This window comes from Terrapene carolina, unplaced genomic scaffold, assembly GCF_002925995.2.
Source record: "Terrapene carolina triunguis isolate 2854851 unplaced genomic scaffold, T_m_triunguis-2.0 Scaffold67, whole genome shotgun sequence".
NCBI lineage: Eukaryota > Metazoa > Chordata > Testudines > Emydidae > Terrapene > Terrapene triunguis.
In genome coordinates, this window is record NW_020664418.1 from 15,821,058 (window position 1) to 15,835,112 (window position 14,055).

A 14,055-nucleotide genomic window follows, 5' to 3' on the forward strand; every position below is an offset into this window, starting at 1 on the left:
CCCCCCCCCCCCCCCCCCCCCGTAGTGAAGACGTAGCCAAAGACTCTCTCCTATGGTGGACAGTTCCCTCCAACCTCTGCTCAGGAGTCCCCTTTCTACATCCCTCATAATGACTACCGATGCATCCCTCATAGGGTGGGGGGCACACATGTCCCACCACACAGCCCAGGGGCTATGGTCTTCACCCAAAACCTCCCTACACATAAATGCCCTAGAACTTCGAGCCATACGCAACACCTACCGTCACTTCCTCCCATTAATCCAGAACCAACATGTATGGATAATGACAGACAACATCGCCTGCATGTTCTATGTAAACAGGCAGGGAGGAGCTCGCTCTCACTTGCTTTGCACAGAAGCTATGAAGCTCTGGAATTGGTGCCTTGCAAACAACATTCAGATATCAGCCGCCTATCTTCCCAGAGCTATGAATACCACTTCGGACGAATTAAGCAGACGCTTTCCCTGGGATCACGAATGGGAGATAAACGAGACTACCATCCATAACATATTCCACGTTTGGGGCTGCCCAACAATAGACCTTTTCACAACTGCGAAAAACACGAAATGCCCCGAATTTTGCTCCAGAGCGGGACTGGGCCAACATTTCCTGGGAGATGCATTCATGATCTGATGGCACCAGGACTTACTATATACATTTCCTCCGATACCGGTTCTCCACAGAGTTCTGACAAAGATATGGACAGATCATGCCACAGTAATTCTGATTGCCCCGTCGTGGCCCAGACAACCGTGGTTTCCGTTCCTCACCAGAATGTCAATCCGCCCACCAATTTTGTTGCCCCTAACTCCGAACCTCCTATCGCAGCAACACTGCTGAGTTCTTCACCCCAACCTGTCCATGCTTCACCTCAAAGCTTGGTTCCTACATGGTTCTCTCTCCAGCCGGCTGGACCCACTCCAATAGATCTGTGGCTACCTCCGTGGCTTTTCTACGCAAAGTTCTCTTGGCTGACATCTGTAAAGCGGCCACTTGGTCTTCTGAACACATATTTGTTAAGCACTATGCCCTTACTCAAGGCCCTCTCTCTGATACACGATTAGGCAGAACTGTATTATCTACTGCATTCCTATCAAATCCGAAGTTCCTACCTCCTTGAGATACACTGCTTTTCAGTCACCTGGGAGTGGAGCACCCACAGGGACATCTCTTGAAGAAGAAGAGGAGGTTACTCAGCCTGTGCAGTAACTGACTTTCTTCAAGATGAGTATCCCTGTGGGTGCTCCACTACCCACCCTCCTCCCCTCTATTTCGGAGTTGATGTAGTCTCCGTTGTAGAAGAGGAACTGAGGAAACCGGTCGCGCACGCGTACTATTAAGGTACACTCAGAGTGGGGGGACAGGCTCTGCGCATGCGCGACCGGTATGAGTACTGCTGTAAAAATCTCCGAGCAAAGGTGCAGGGACACACCAACACCTGGAGTGGAGCACCCACAGGGACACTCATGTCAAAGAACGTCAGTTATTGCACAGGGTGAGTAACCTCCTCTTCCCTAAGGCTTACCATTCCCTAGACCTGAGAGGCCCAATACCTTCAAACTCCTTCACAGTCTCCACCCCTCTCTCTTTGTGCCAGCCTGTCCACCTAGACAGCAGCTGAGAAGTGAACCTCCCCTTCACACTCACAGAATGGCTTTTTAACTCAGTTTTCTTTTGATCTCTAGTTCTGGCCTGCAAAATAATGCTTACAACCTGTTGAGATAAAGTACAGGATCTCTGACGCATGCAGCTGTCTCCCACTGTCTTTCAAGTATGTACCTAGGTATTCTCATCTGGGAAGCCATTCTGTTGCCTTCCTGTGATAGCCCCATTGAATTCAAACATTATGGGCAACCAAATTAACATTCTGCTAATTCCAATACAGAATAAGTTTCCCTCAATGACCTGGCCACATAGCTTTCATACCATTATTACATATAAATATGATTAATATTTATAAATGATTTTATTCATGTATTAGGATTAATATGATGCAATTCCTACAGTATTCATAATCTTATTACATATCTGCTCAATTGCTGTCACACTAGCCTTGCACATTTAAATTATTGAGTTGGGACTTTTGTAGGATGCTTGAGATATTTGTGAACTGATCCATGGCCTCAAATATCTCAAAATACTTACGGACCTGCCAACTGACTGGATATATTTTTGTATCCATGGAGTTTCAGAGCCCAAAATTACTGGAGTGCGTAGGTTAGTAGTTTAAGTAAAGGTGACCTAATTGAACCCCATTGAGCAATGCCAGTGACCTCCGAAAAGGAGTGCCCCATTCTGATTCGCTACGAGACACCTGAGAAGAAACTCCAAAGGGAAGGAACCACTATCTTCAAAAATTAAAGGAAAGAGGAAGCCACTGCAGGTTGGCTTTTACTTCTGAATTGTTCAACTTGCTTGCCTGCAGTGGCTGCTTCCATGTAATGCCATCATGCCTGACAGAGACCTGTGCTTCCTCCACCCTCCTAGGTAGCCACTGAAGGATAGGATAGGAGTCTAGCAACATGCAATATCTAAGAGGCAACATCTACGAGCAAGTAACCTCTAGCGAGCTAGCCAGTCTGTCAACATTAAACACATGAACCAATCAGACCATCAGCTAATCTTTTCAACCATGTACCAGCTTCCTGAAGGTGAATGAAATCACAAGTCTTGACAACCATCATGCATGTGTCATTTTTTTGTTTTTGTTTTCTTTTCCACTTTTTATTAGTTGAGGGACACCTTTAATTTAGCAATTGTTTTTAACACCAGCAGATGGCTGGTAGTGAGGAAGTGTGTCTAGAATCCACTGAATCTGAGAACAGTGCCTATTTAATATTTATTAGGGCTGTCAAGCGACTAAAAAAATTGTGATTAATCACGCAATTAAATAATAGAATACCATTTATTTAAATATTTTTGATGTTTTCTACATTTTCAAATATATTGATTTCAATTACAACACAGAATACAAAGTGTACAGTGCTCACTTTATATTTATTTTTATTACAAATATTTGCACTGTAAAAAAACAAAAGAAATAGTATTTTTCAATTCACCTAATACAAGTACTGTAGTGCAATCTCTTTATCATGAAAGTTGAACTTACAAATGTAGAATTATGTACAAAAACAAACTCCATTCAAAAATAAAACAATGTAAAACTTTAGCACCTATAAGTCCACTCAGTCCTACTTCAGCCAATCGCTCAGACAAACAAGTTTGCTTACAATTTGCAGGAGACAATGCTGCCTGCTTCTTGTTTACAATGTCACCTGAAAGTGAGAACAGGTGTTTGCATGGCACTGTTGTAGCCGATGTCGCAAGATGTTTACATGCCAGATGCGCTAAACATTCATATGTCCCTTGATGCTTCAACCACCATTCCAGAGGACATGCGTCCATGCTGATGATGGATTCTGCTCGATAACGATCCAAAGCAGAGTGGACCAAAGCATGTTCATTTTCATCACCACCATTTTTCACCACCAGCAGAAGGTTGATTTTCTTTTTTGATGGTTCGGGTTCTGTAGTTTTCGCATCTGAGTGTTGCTCTTTTAAGACTTCTGAAAGCATGCTCCACACCTCATCCCTCTCAGATTTTGGACAGCACTTCAGATTCTTAAACCTTGGTTCGAGTGCTGTAGCTATTTTTAGAAATCTCACATTGGTACCGTCTTTGCATTTTGTCAAATCTGCTATAATTTGGACAGACTATCTTAATTGACATCAGAACTGTAGTTTCAACATTAACTTCAACCATGGAGTGATTTGACACTCTCTGCATCAATTATTTGGCTGGAATATAAATAGTCACTGTCACTGAAATTGATAATACCCTATTACTTTGGGGGCTGAAAGCTATATAGGACTGTTGCCTTCCCAAGTTACTACACGGAGCTTACATTATTACAGGATTCTGGACCTGAAGAGTCTTGGGGGTAGAGGAAAGGAGGCAACTCTGTGGCCCACCTGGTGGTGGCCCATAAAACGGACTTACCCTTCCATAACTTGCACATGAATAGGAACACTGTTGGTTTTTGAAGAAAATTCTACTTTCATATTGATCATTTCTTTCATTAATCTCAATGCATGTCCCAGAACCTTTTTTAAAGATTTTAAAAACCATTTTATATCCTAGGGGATTTAGATACATAACTCTCATTAATTTTAATTGCCCCAGAAGAGGGCCTAGAAGAAAAGCGAGGCTCTGGGAGAAACTGCTGGAGTCCCCAGGGAGGGGAGGTAGCGGGAAACCTGTCAGGCCCAAAAGGAGCAGAAGCTTGGTTGGTTGGATGTTTGGTTGTTTAAACTGGACTTTTGTTACCCCAGAAAGAGATTGAACTTTAAGTGTGACCTGGCTGGAGGGTCAAGTCACCTAGAAGTCAACCACTGCAGAACGCAGTTGGCTGACAATATAGGGCTCTTAAAATGAAGTCCTGAAATGAGGGGGGCACGCTGGTGGCGAGAGTCCCTTATTACATACAACCAGTCATTTATGGACATTTATCTACTTTACAAAGCTCCAATACAATTTGACATAATATGTAGTGTTGCTCAAAGAAAGAGATCTCTGAGTATAGTTTTAGAAGATGCTGCAAGTTGGGATTAGGTTGCATTGGCAGAGCACTCTGTGGAAAGTGTTCACAGTTCCTCCCAGCTTTAATTTAAATATAATTCTTAATCTAAATTTAGTATATAAAAAATGCCAATATGACTAATTTGGAAACTGTTGTCTCTGAGCCAGAAGGTTGTGGGTTCAAGACGCAACACCAGGAATTGTTTGTGTTAGAGGTACTGTTATTCAAAAGAGGCATTCAGACAAGCTCCTTATCTAGCTTCCTGTGGTGCTTGTCCAAGTGGAGGTTAGTTAAGACTCATGGCATTTTCTGAAAGTAGAAGATAATTCCTGGCTGCATTTACAATAGCAAAATTCAGATACGTAATTAACCACTAGTGGTAATCAAGAGTGAAGGCTGAAGTATACAGAGTGTATAAGTGTTTTTACTATCACCATCTCCTGTGAGCAGTAAAAATGCAAATAGCAATAAAAAAACTTTGCAACATGTCTAAACAAGAGTTTCCACTAATGCTACAAATGGTGAAGGTGCACTTGCAGTGCAATACATCAATCCAGCTAGCACAGACCAGGCCAGTGTTCACTAGTTCACAACAAATTCTATCACTCCAGCCTGTACTTACACAAATGACAGATCATCTGGATGGACTGGAATTTGTATCTAAGGTCCCTTAAAATGTTCAATTTTTTTAAAGTACTCTGTTGCTTTCAAAGATGAGCTGTAGCCAATTAGCAGGGAAGGAAAAAGCCCCAGTAATCAATGATTTAATCAGCCGTATTGATTTATCTCTCAGGTACTTAAAAGTAGCATTCCATGTTGGACCTTCTTTTCTCCTCAAAAAAAGGCTGAGTGTCTATCAGAGTTGAGTGGGAGGAAGGAAAAAATACTGTTTATTTAAGCAGTAATTTTTTTTCCATAAAAATCTTGCTAATTCAGTTTTTGTGGTAACCAATTTATTTTTATTTTTCATTAGCACATACAGGAGAGTGGTAACCTGTGGAGGGACAAGTAAAGCTTCAAAGATTAATTTAAAATGTTTTGGTCTGGAGGAAAAATGAAAGGAGATAGGTATAGGGTTGCCAGGCATCCAGTTTTTGACCAGAAAGCTTGGTCAAAAAGGGACCCTGGCGACTACGGTCAGCACTGCTAACCAAGCCACTTAAAAGTCTGGTTGCCAGAGTAGCGGGGCTAAGGCAGGCTCCCTGCCTGCCCTGGCTCCACGTGGCTCCAGAAGGGGCTGGTATGTCCAGTTCCTAGGCACGGGCAGCCACAGGGCTCCACGCACTGCACCCAAGCACCTGCTCCACAGCTCCCATTGGTTGGGAGCCACGGCCAATGGGAGCCTGCGGGCGTGGGCAGTGCACAGAGCCCCCTGTGCCTAGGAGCCGGACGTGTCACCTGCTTCCAGGAGCCGCCTGAGGTAAGCGCTGCCTGGCTGGAGCCTGCACCCTGAACCTCCTCCCACACTCCAACCTCCTGCCCCAGGTTGAAACCCCTCCCACACCCAGACTCCCTCTCAGAGCCCGCACCCCCTCCCGCACCCGAACCCCTCGGCCCCAGATCTGAGCGCCCTCCCACACTCGAACTCCCTCCCAGAGCCCGCACCCCGGAGCCCACACCCCCAGCTGGAGCCCACACCCCCTCCCGCACCTGAACCCCTCAGCCCCAGATCTGAGCCCCCTCCCACATCCTAACTCCCTCCCAGAGCCTGCACCCCAGAACCCTCCCCCCCAGCTGGAGCCCACACCCCCAGCTCAAGTCCACACCCCCTCCCACATCCCAACTCCTTGGCCCAGCCTGGACCCCACTCCTTCACCCTGAATCCCTCACCCTGGAGCCCACATCCCAGTCCCTGCTCCAGCCCAGTGAAAGTGAGTGAGGGTGGGAAAGAGCGAGCGACTGAGAGGAGGGGGATGGAGTGAGTGGGGGCGGGGCCTCAGAAAAGGGGCGGGGCAGGGCAAGTGTGTTCGGTTTTGTGTAATTAGAAAGTTGGCAACCCTAAGTAGGTATCATCATGAGCCTAGAGGTTGCGGAGAGTGTCATGAGGGCAAAAAGAAGAGACGACGAATTAATAGCAGTATGGTTAATGATAGAGAGTAGGGTTATATGTGTGATGTCAGCAAAATGCTCCCAACAAGGTAAACCTCTGGAAAAGAAGGAAAGCTTTAGAAATGAGCTGGCAGAGTTGATTGTTATAGTTAAAGAGTAGGGCTGTCAATTAATCGCAGTTTTAATTGCATGATTAAACAATAATAAAATACCAACTTAAATGTATTCTATTTTTGAATGTTTTCCTACATTTTTAAATATATTGATTTTAATCACAACACAGAATACAAAATGTACATTGCTCATTTTATATTCTTTTTGATTACAAATATTTGCATTGTAAAAAAGTGAAAAATAATAGTTCTTTTATATTTACCTCATAAAATTACTGTAGCACGATCTCTTTATTGTGAAAGTGCAACTTACAAATGTAGAATTTTTTTTTTTTTACATAACTGCACTCAAAAATAAAACAATGTAAAACTTTAGAGCCTACAAGTTGAAGCATGAAGGGGCATAAAAATATTTAGCATATCTGGCACATAAATACCTTGCAACGCCGGCTACAACAGTGCCATGCGAATGTCTGGTCTCACTTTCTGGTTTCATAAATGAGAAGCGGGCAGCATTATCTCCCCTAAATGTAAACAAACTTGTTTGTCTTAGCGATTGGCTGAATAAGAAGTAGGACTGAGTGGACTTGTATGAGGTGAACTGAAAAATACTATTTCTTTTATGTATCTTTTTTACAGTGCAAGTATTTGTAATAAAAATAATATAAAGTGAGCACTATATACTTTGTATTCTGTGTTGTAATTGAAATAAATATATTTGAAAAAATAGAAAAACATCCAAAATATTTATAATAAACTTAAATTGGTATTCTATTATTGTTTAACAGTACTGTTAAAGCTGTGATTTTAGTTGCTATAAGTGCTGAATACTGGGCTAGATGAACCATTGGTTTGACCCAGTATTGCCATTCTTATGTTCAAAGGGGTGTGCCCAGAGAGACTAGAAGGGATATGAGGTGCAGTTAGATAACTAGGAGACCTGACAGAAAGTTGGAACTAGAAATGATAGGAAATCACCAGTAATAGAGGGACAGTTACTGTTCTACAGACAAATTCTTGTAACTTCCCCTTTAATATTTTGATACTCAGCAGCTCAACCTTAAACAGCAGTTTTTTGATGCACAAAATCTGGATGAAAGGTTGGACTTTCCTTCTGAAATCACAATTTTGGGGTTCAATTTTCATGTTTCAATTCCCATTTCATATTTTCTGCACGCTATCCAATTCTGTAACCATTACTTTCATTTAGCAGTGTCCCATTGGCTGCTCAACTACAACAGGACTTCATCAGAACCTTGGCTTTCATTTAAAACCAAGTAATTTTCTAGACCTTGTGGTTGTGGAGGGAAGCTTGAAAATATGTGCCGAGAGCACCCTAAAAGGTCAAAAGACAGAAGACAAATCTGACCCCCCCACACACACACATTTTTTTAATCTCATGATTTTAAATCAAACTCATGATTTTTGGGGTGGGGCTGTGCCTCGTGTTTTTGTTGTTTTGTTTTTTAACATGTAGGGTTTGCAAGACTGTTATTTTCAACTTTGCCTCCATCTCTTCTGCTTTGACACACATAGGCATTGTGACCTTCTCGTCTGAGAACAGGACTAGATGTCAAGAACACCTAAATATCAGTTCCTGTTTTGACAATGGCCATGTTCTCCTGTGGCTTTGGAAAAGTCAGTTAATATTGTCACCTCAATAATTCCATCTGTAAAATTGTGATTAAATTTTCCACATAGATTTCACAAGGAATAGTTAATGTTTGTATAACAGTCTGACAGTTAAAAGTGCTAAATAAGTGACTTAGTATACAGTATTTATTAAAATAAATGTATAAGCTTCTGTAAATTCCTCCTGTCTCTTTTCATTTTGTGTCTGCTGATTATTTCCTCTCACTGGATATAAGGTAGGATTCTACAGATGTTAATACCAAACGTTTTTGTTGCTTAATTCTATTTTGGCTTTTTCTCCTCACAAGATAAGCATGGTTTAGTCTCTCTCCTCTTAAAAACAATCACTTATGCTTGACCACACTTGACTCCAACTACTGTCTCTTCCCTCTGTCATCCGAAAGCTGACGGAATGCACTGTCTGGAGTTCCTCTCCTCCAATTCCATCCTAGAACCTCTCCAGTCTGGCTTCCACTCTGTGCTACACTGACACCACACTTGCCAAAGTCTCTAATTACCTCCTCCAAGCTAAAGATCAGAACCAATACTCTACCCTTCTCCTTGACTTGTCAGCTGTCTTGTTGCAAGGCTGGGGCTTGGATTTCATGTTCCTCTCTGAGTTAATAGCAGGTGCAGGTAAACGAAAGACAGGCAGCACCAGTGCATTTAGGATCCCCAAAAGAAGCTTATAATTAAAGAGTACCTAGTGTTCCAGCTGCAACACCTGAAGTACCACTACTCGTTTGTGTACCCAGAATTGGAAATTACTGCATTCCCATATTAGAAAGAAGAGTTGGGGAGAGATCAAGAAAGGAATTGAGAGGAGAAAATGATCCCTTTACACCACCTAAGGCATCTTGCATATTCAACAATTGTCTGACTGATGAAACTCATTTTTAAGTACCTTCACCCTTGGGAGTCCATAAACACAAACATATTTTCTCAAATCCTGTTTGGTTTGTAGCAGGGGAAGGAGTGATCCAGCTTTCCTGATTAGACACTGCATTTGATATAGTGTGTAGGCAAATGAGAATGAGATAGTAATGCATAGACACACATTTGGAAGCAGTACAGTAGTTCAAACGAACTGTTAATAAGTAGGTTAATTAACTTATTCAGTTAATCTGTGGTCTATTTTTTAAAAATATAAATTTAAATGAATACTGTATCTCTTCCTAACTCTGTACACCTGATAATACCAATTGCAGAACTATTTTTCCTAAATTTAGTTCTGTGGTATAAATTACCCCAAAAAATGTTTTAAAATGTCTTCACAATTTATAGCACAAATTAAACTTTGTAAAAATATTTCAAAATTAAGTGTTCTGACTGTGTTCATATTCTACGTTTTTTGTTTCTGTTTTTTTGGTAACAGAAAAATTAAATGTTACAATGATCTGATTTGTCTGATAAAATGAAGGCCTGTGCATGATTAAGCAGCCTTCAGAAAGGAAACTAAAGCAAATTAGAAAAACATAAAGCAACAACTGTCCAAGTGCTATTCTTATTCTTGGTGGTCATTTGATACTAGGGTGTAGTATGGGGAGAGTTGTTTAGCCCTATCCAAAAATCTGTTCAGGCCTTACACCTTGGAAAGAGAGGCCAATTCCAAATGAATAAGATTAAGTAGAGGTCTCAGTTCAAGTATTCATTGCAGAATATGAAAGATTAGGAGGGTGCAAGGGGAAGGGAAAATTTATTAGATCATATTTGAAACTTGTTTAAACTACAGCAGAGTTACCATTTCATCTTTCTTTTGCAGAAAACATTACTGTCTGATCTGTAGTTGCAAGAAAAAAGGGGTGAAAAGAAAAAGGAAATCTGTCTTGGAGAAATTGGAAGTGCTTTGAATTTGCAAAGGGATTTAGTGCCAGCTGCTACAGAAGGTTTTACAAAGCCACCTTTGGCACCGAAATGGATGAAATGCTTCAGACCTAAATGGTAACCTTAATTCTTCCATCATTTTATTTCTCTGGTGTAGCCTCCTAAGATAACTTGTACAGATTATAAAGGATTTTCTTCTTATACCAGTTAGGTTTAAATATAGTAATCTTACAACAGCTAAATTCTAGTTAAATCTGTAATTTTACAACTTGCATGTATTACAATGAAGTTTTCAGTTTTAGCTTTTATAAAAGCTGATGTTTTTTAAGTTTGTGGCTTATAAAAAACCCATATTTTTTTTGCTCGTTTTTCTTCTTCCTTTGGGATAGGAAAATGAAGATAAAGGCTTGATCTTACCCCATAAGTAACTATGGCTTTCAACTAACTACATCAAATGAAACTGTACAGTAATAGCCACATGTGCATTTTTTTGTTTCTATTTCCATTTATTTCACAAATAACTTTAAGATTCTTTCAATAACACAATCCAAAGAACATGGTAACTGTGGCAAGGAATATGAACCCACTGTATTTTTCTCTCTCCACCTCCCGTTTTCCCCTATTTACCCAGTTTCCTGTTTTGTTGTCACTTTCTTTCCCTCTCTTTTCTTTCCCCAGTTTGAGCATTACCTCCTATGAAAATTCCTCCCTCCTGTTATCTTCTTTCCTTCTTGTTCCTTTCCACTTGACTTCCTGTCTTTTTTATCCTGTTCTTCCTGCTTTCACTCCTTGTCGGACTTGATGTATCTAAAATATTAACTATGATTACAACTGTCTCAAGGACTACTTTATATCAAACATATGTGCTGAACAACAATATAAAAACATAAGTTTGTCTCTTAAATGTTATTCCAATACAGATAAAATTCTTAATGTAGTTCTTTGGAGGAAGAAGAACTTGGCTGTTTGTGTTCATAAACAGCTCTCAAATATCTTCCAATTGACCCTGCCAGCAGGTAAGGGATCTTGGGGGACAACTACTGCACTGGTGGGGTGCAAAATAAACTTTATTAAGAAAATGTAAAAACGGAAAATTCAATAGTGAGGGGTATGGGGTTTGTTAAGGTAGACAATTGGGGAAGGGTTTCTTTTAGTAAATAGGATAGGGGGTTTCAATAGTGGGGTACAATACAGTTGGTAACCAATTAACACTGAAGTATAAATGTAACAGGTAGCTAACAGTTTCTAGGTAAAGGGTGTGTCACAGCAGCATATAACCAACTAACAGTTATGGGTAAAATGTGTTAAATAACCAACAACTCTAGGTAAAAATATGTCACAGTGGTGTAAATGTAAAATGTGAGGTGTGTTAGAAAGGAAAAGGGTAACCAATGGGGGTTTATGCTAGACTTTAGTAATACAATTGAGGTTTGGCAGCAGTAGGAGCGGGGTGAGCACGTGGGGGAAGGGATTAAAAGAGAGAGAGGCAGTGGTAGAGGAATGAGGTTGGGGGATCGGGGAAGAGGAGCACGTGGTGGAGCGGAGACCAAAGGCAGAGGCGCTGCGGAGGGAGATTTAAACTCAGGGAGACACAGAGAGCAGACAGGCTGCAAGTTTAAACAGCAGAGAGACTGCAACGAGTGACTGGGGAGCTTGGGGGGAGACACGGGCAAGCTCGGGGGGGGGGTGTAGCGGAAAGACAGACTTAACCACAATTATACAGAACACAGCAAAATCTTATCTATGATCTAACTTAACCAAGACTACACAAATTAGCAAGTAACAGAAAACAATGCAACAATTTTTTAAACTTAACTTACAGAGCACAATACAAACAATTATTTAAACCTAATTTAACCACAGCTATGCAAAATGAAATTACAACTTATCTGGACTAAGAACCTGATTCTAATAGGTGCACCTTACACTCCCTGCCACTTCTTTGATCGGGAGGGGGAGCAGTTCCAGAGGGCAGAGTGGTGTGTGCCCGGGGTACAACCCGCAGGGGGGGAGGGGGGATTAACTAGTGGTGGCCGCAGCAGTGGGGTGGCTGCAAGCCGGCAGCCCAGGATACAGTCCAGGAAAGCACAGCCTAGCAGCGGCACAGGCTTATTTCTAGCAGCAAAGGCGCTGCGGAGCCAGAAACAGATTACAGATACAGACCAAGGAGTTAGCTTGAGTCTGTCTGCTGGGGAAACAAGGCCAGCAGCTAGGACAGGGAGAGTTTGCAAGAGGGAGTTCTTACCATTCCCCAGGACAGCAGCAAGCACAGAGACAGGAACGGCAGTGGCATCGGAGGATGGAGAGAGGACTCGATTCGCTTACAATAATCAGGAGATCTCCAGGCACAAATTCGTTGTTCGTGGGAGGGGAGTTTAAAAACGGGGGTATGCTCAAAAACAAACGAGAGCGGGGAGAGGGCCCCCCAAAGACCCCTAGCTGATCAGACCAGGTGGCAAAGCAAGGACCTTCTCCGAGGTCTGATCAGAAAATTTCCGGCTTTAAAGGCAAACTCAGGGAGTTTCCCACCAGTACTTTTGATTGGCTCCTCTTGATACAGGGGAGGAGAGAAGGCAGGGAAAGGCTGCAGGTAAGCATAGGCATGCCTGGGCATATTTTGAGCCACAAGTATGACTCATATGCTTAATTAGTTGGCCACTTCAGGTCTTGCATTTCTGGGCAGCGCCCCCCACACCGAGCCCGGATCTGAACAAAGGAACCAAACAAAGAAGCAAGAAGCCCCCTCCCTAGGCAGAGCAATGGCTCCAGTTAGTCTGTACAAGCCATTCCTATGAATAGGGCTGTGACTTTAGTTAGCACAATGGCCGGGAGGGGCGGCCACACAGGACAAACAGAAAGGAGAGGGGAAAAAAGGAATGCAGCAGGGGGACAGCTGTAACAGACACCAATCACTGCCCTTCTTCAGTCATATGAACAGACAATTTGTACATTTCAGAAAATGCACAAAGAATATTTTCATTGTTCTATTAACATTGGGAGGATTATCTTTTGGCTTTCCTATTCCCATTAGTCATCCACAGATATTAGCTTTTTTGTAAATCTTTAGTTATTTGTTGTGGTGTCCTAAAGTGTACAAAGCAAGATTGAAGTTGTAGTAGAGGGAGTCTGGAGAACTGAGCCTGGTGCAAGATCTGAGGCCTGAACCAGAGGCTGTGAACCAAAATCAGGCCATGTATTAAAGTAGGTGCTTAGAATTTCACTATTAAGTACATGAACTTGGCAAAGTTGTTACTAGTGTATTAGGTACTATTTACATAAATATAATCCAGCTAGTACAGATACACCCCAATCTAGTACAAGATGAGATGCTTTGATAAAATAATGAATAGGGATATTTTGTTAAAGATATAAGCAACAAGGGGAGGTAACAAAAAGATGTCATGAAATACATAAGGTGGTGTGTAAGTTGTGTATGTTAGTTGTTTGTCTCAGCCTATAAATGTTGGGATACTTCGCCTTAATTCTTTGTTCGGCCAAGGGGGCAGTGGAAAGTTCCACCACTGACTGAGCTGTTCCTTGCCACAGGGCAGTCATGTTAGCTAGGGTTACCATATCCAGCAAATAAAAAAAGAGGACCCTCCACGGGCCCTGGCCCTGCCCCTTTCCCCACCCCCAGCCCCGCCCCAACTCCGCCCCTTCTCCGCCCTAACTCCGCCCCCTCCTCCCTCCCACTCCCAGCCACGGGGAAAGGGCTGCCCCAGCGCTACCGGCTTCAAGGTTTGCCGGGCAGCCCCCAGACCCTGCGCCCCCAGCCGGCGCTTGCCCAGCGCAGCTGGAGCCCGGGAGGGGAAGCGCCCAGCCGGGGGCGCAGGGTCTGGAGGCTGCCCGGCAAACC

The 14,055-nt window shown here is 42.5% G+C and overlaps 1 long non-coding RNA gene across 1 annotated transcript in view; it reads left to right on the plus strand.

Annotated features, from left to right (window-relative positions):
• The window catches only part of LOC113406087, a 134,876-nt gene extending 124,571 nt beyond the window's left edge, over nucleotides 1–10,305 (plus strand). Inside the window, exon 3 of the long non-coding RNA XR_003369653.1 lies at nucleotides 10,138–10,305. This is a non-coding gene — a long non-coding RNA (uncharacterized LOC113406087). The remainder of the gene's footprint in view (nucleotides 1–10,137) is intronic.
• The last annotated feature ends 3,750 nt before the right edge of the window (nucleotides 10,306–14,055 follow it).